This window comes from Rhagoletis pomonella, unplaced genomic scaffold (assembly GCF_013731165.1).
Source record: "Rhagoletis pomonella isolate Grant_MI unplaced genomic scaffold, Rhpom_1.0 Rhpom_scaffold_00013, whole genome shotgun sequence".
NCBI classification, from domain to species: domain Eukaryota; kingdom Metazoa; phylum Arthropoda; class Insecta; order Diptera; family Tephritidae; genus Rhagoletis; species Rhagoletis pomonella.
In genome coordinates, this window is record NW_023458567.1 from 14821488 (window position 1) to 14826701 (window position 5214).

Sequence of the window (5214 nt, forward strand, 5' to 3'; positions counted from 1 at the left end):
CACAAAATAATAGGAGTGCGATATTTTGACCAGTTTTGGCTATTTGTCTTTTGTTTATTTAATGTTTATTATTTTTTTATAAAAGCCTAGCTGGCTATACAACAAACACCATATAAATTCAGATTTTAAACTTTGTATAAAAATTATAAAAATTTTGCAATTTTTCACCCAAATTTCAAATTTTTTAATCAGAATCTTTAGAAAAAATTCTGGTATGCAGTTTTGTAGCACATTCAATTCTAGTCTGAAGAAGTGCAAGTTTCAAGCGGCTAAAAAATTCCGTTGATTTTTGAGAATTTTTTTGGTTAAAGGTGTTTCACGTTTTTTCCATACAAAGTATGTCGACAATTTTCTTTTATATGGAGGACACTGCCAGCAAAAAAATTGCCAAAAATCAACGGAATTTTTTAGCCGCTTGAAACTTGCACTTCTTCAGACTAGAATTGAATGTGCTACAAAACTGCATACCAGAATTTTTTCTAAAGATTCTGATTAAAAAGTTTGAAATTTGGGTGAAAAATTGCAAAATTTTTATAATTTTTATACACAGTTTAAAATCTGAATTTATATGGTGTTTGTTGTATAGCCAGCTAGGCTTTTATAAAAAAATAATAAACATTAAATAAACAAAAGACAAATAGCCAAAACTGGTAAAAATATCGCACTCCTATTATTTTGTGGACAACTGTATATATGTAGTATCTTCACAAGCTTACCGTCATCAGCAAACGTCGTTCCAAGACGAAAAAATGTTTTGCGGTCACTTCAATGCGTTGCAGCTGCAACTGTGATGTAAGCTGATATAAGACCAGCCGATATGGGCCAAGTGACTTTGTAGAACTCATTATGATTATTTTGCCTAATAAATGCGTCACAGTGTGCCCCTAGAGGTATGCAACGAAATTTTCATATTCATTAAATTTCTCTCAAAAATATTCGGTTACTCACCAGCTGCTTGCAGTTATCGCATAAATAAGATAAATGCCAAATGATGGCAATATATGGTACCGCTACTACCGGTCCGGCAATAAAGTAATACTGACGCCTTACAAAACCATCGAGGCTCAATAGCGTCCAATATAGATTGCAGCTAAAATCAAATGAATAACCAACGATGATGCTAAATAGTGACCAACCGGCAAAGTCATTCAACAGCCGAAATGCCTTGTGCAACAGCGCGTAGACTTCCTTGATGGCCAGCAAGTATTCCAGAGAAGCTAATTTCTCGTAGTCAATATCCAACATGCGCTGTTCGGGCGTCATATGATATGCCTCAATTTGGCGCAATTTCGTACAGAGGCACTCCAAATAGCGACGCAGGGTGCACACATAGAGCACAAGTTGTATGATACGTAAGCGTAATGTTATAATGGACCAAAGTCCATGCCAAAAGTAGCCCGTGTAATTTAACCACGTTGAAGTTATTATGAAGGTAGTGAATGAAAAGAATGAATACGTTACGTGAAAAATCAGCTTAAAACGCACCTTCCTACACAGCGCCACCTGTTGCACATCCTGTCGCAAGCGCAACTTTAGCACCACTTCAATCTCGTCCAGCAGCTGGAGGAATGCCTCGTGCTGTGGCTTCTTGCAAACCGCCTCCATTATGATAACGAAATTTGTGCACAATTGCGATGTAAAGATGAATGTGGACACTACCCAGGTGAGCATAAGTTCCGGTATGATGCCGCGCCAGTAGATGCCATGCATGTAGAGCACGCAAAGTGCGCTGAACAAAATGCAAACGTGCAGGCATTGAAGAAAAAAGTGGCAGGAATATTTGTTAGATTTCTCGAGCCAAGCCTGGTGTTTGCCTTGCTTTCGCGGCGCTTCCGTTAGGCTTAGCATTGAATGTTCTTTTGTTTCATGGCAAGCAGTTAAATAAATGCCAAAAAGTATGAAATAACGTAACCAAACGCGAAATTTCTTCTCCATTATGGGGGAGAAAAATTGAAACTGATTACATTCTTTGAACATAAACTTTCCACTGGAAAGCAAATGTAACATTTATGCATGCGAAATGCAATTCTGACAGACATATTGATGGCGCGCTACATAGTTGATTGTATCATGCATCTGATAACGGGCAACGAAAATTATGACACACATACATATGTATATACATATGTACATACATGGCTACATATACGTACATACAAATGTAAATTGGTACTCTAGTATAAATTTAGGTGGAGTGAAATAAAAATTAATTAGAACAAAAAATCATTTTAATCACAACTTTGTCAAAGGTTTGAAAATAAAAGGAGGGACCTAATGGAATGCAACGGAATATTTTGGAATGGAACAAAAATTTTTTCAGATATAAATTCACAAACAGCGTGAAAACAAAAAAGGGACATAATGGAATGGAAGAAAAGCTTATGGAAAGGAAAAAGCAGGAACAAAATGGAATAGAGTGGAACAGTGTGGGAACGGAACTAAGTAGTAATACACGGAATGAGAAAGCTAACTGAAAAAATATTGAATGGAACAAAGAATTATTTGAAATACACTTCCACTAAAGAATAGAAAATAAAATGCGGAACATAATGGAATAGAGCGGAGTCGTTTGAAAAGGAACGAAACATTATTTTAAATATAAATTTACCAAACGTCTGAAACAAAAGAACTGAATGGAACGACATGGGAACGGCATAAAGTAGCGAAGAATGGTATGAGATACTTAATTGAAAATAAAAAGAACATGGAATGGAACAAAGAGTTCTTTAAACTGAATCTTCATTCGAACTTCGAAAATAAAACGTGGAACATAATGAAGCAAAGAAATTATTGTATTTAAAATTTTCCTCCGGATTGGAAATTACAAGGCGGAACAAAGTGAAATGGAACGGATTGGAAAATTACATATTTTAATTAAAAATTTATGTACGAAATGTGTGCAAACAAAAGGAGAAACGTAACGGAATTAAGCGGAACGATATGGTAGTACAACGGAACGGCTAATAAAAAAATATATGGAATGATACCAAAAATTATTTGAACTATGTACACTTTCATTTAAGTTTCGAAATTTAACAGCGGAACATATGGATTGGAACTTAAAGATGCCAAACGGAACAAAGAAGTGCTGTGTATGAAACAAAAAATGATTTTAATTACAAATTTACTCAGAGGAACATAATGGAATAAAAGACGAAGATTTATCTGAATTAAAAATTGACCTCATTTTGAAAACACAAGATGGAACGTAATGGAACGGAACGGAACTTTACGAAATGGAACAACAAGTAATTTAGTATAATCGATAGATTTCGATAATTTGGTACATATCGATAATTCAATAAATTTTAAAAACAATAAAATCCAATAACTCAACAAAATTAAAAAATTCGACTAATTTCGATAATTTTCGATAAATTTCGACAACTGTTAGTTCCAAGAACTCGATAAATTTCGATAACTCAAAGATGTATACATAAATCGATATAAATCGATAAACTTTGAATACCTCAAAAAATTTCGATAACTCCGTTAATTTTGATATACTTCGAAAGTTATCGACACTCTGGCAACACGATAAAATTCGATAAGCAGTGACAACTCGATAAACTTATACAACGTTGAAACTTCGATAACTCGATATATTTTGAAAATTCCTAAAACTTCGATTAGATAAATTGACAAATTTCAGTAAATCAACAATAAATATCGATAGCAAGATAAATTCAAAGAACTCGATGCATTACGATAACTCGATAAATTTCAATAAGTAAAAAAATAATAATAATTCAACAAATATCTACATTCTGATAAATTTCATTAACTTGACAAATTTCGATAATATCGTAAATTTTTATAACTAAATATAACTAATTTTCTGTGTCTAAAGGGTTCGATAATTAGATACGTTGCGATAACTCAATAAACATGGATAACTCGATAAATTCCGATATATATAAACGATACGATGATTCGATAAATTTCGGTAGCTTGATAAATTTTGATATCTAAATTTTTATGACAGAATTTATTTCGTTTCCTGTTGAAAAATTTCAATAAATTTTCTTACCCTTTCAGTTAACCCAATTCCTAAGTATTGCTCATTGTTTTCATTTTCGTCCTTATATTCAACTTTGCCTTTACTTTTTTGTCTTAATCGTTTCTGTCATTTATTTCTTCATCCTCAGAATTATCTTTATTACAAAGTTTACATAATTTCAAATACGAAATAAAACAAAATTCGAAAACAACCCTAATTGAATAGCTTACAACAACAACTATACTAAAAAATTAAAATTTTTTAAACGACCATTTTGGCCGCAATATTCAGTCAATGTTGAAACCATAAAAATTATCTTCATTTACCTTTCCAATGGTGTTCTTGGTTTTGAAATCCGTTCGGTAGAATCACCCAGCGAACGGTGATAAAATTTATATTAGCGTGTTAAAATAGAGATAATCAACTTTATGTAAAATTGTTAAAGTTATAGAGTAGTATTTTACTACTTGATTGAGACATCTTTTTATAACTGAGTCTTAGTAAAACGAAGCTGATTTTATATACTAGGAGGCAAAATGTGCCTGATGCTTAGTTTGAATCCACCGCGGGTGTTGTACTGCCTCGAGGCTGCCTAGACAGGATACCCTCGATTTTATTCAGCTTATTAAACAAGTATGTATATAACACATATACCTGAGCATGTACACAAATATGTTCTATAAACTTAAGAACTCTATGAGTATCACCAAATAAGTTGTTGTGGCAAGAGTCAGCTGCAAAAAAAAAAAATTGGAAAGGAAATGTTTACAGATCGCCTTTAGCCTGCAAAAGCTTACGCTCAGGCTTACCGATGTAATTAAGCGCAAGTTCAGCGTGAAGAAGTGCTTAGCTGTCACCTCAATCGTCTGCAACTGTAGTTGTGTCGAGAATTGATGAACTAAAAGACGATACGGGCGCAATGACTTTGAAGAGCTGCTTATGATTATTTTGCTCATCAACGCTGCTAGGGTGTGTTCCTAAAAGTATGTATTGAATGCAGAAAAATTAAAATAGTTTCCTGCGCTCCCTGCAATACTCACCAGTTTCTTGCATTTATCGCACAGCAAGCTAATATGGCAAACAACAACTGACATGGTAAAAATCCACAAAAAGGTGATAATGTAGTAGTTACGATGTTCTAAATAGCCCTCAAAGCTAATTATTATCCAATACACGGTACAACCAAACTCAAAGGCATAGTTAGTTATAAGGCC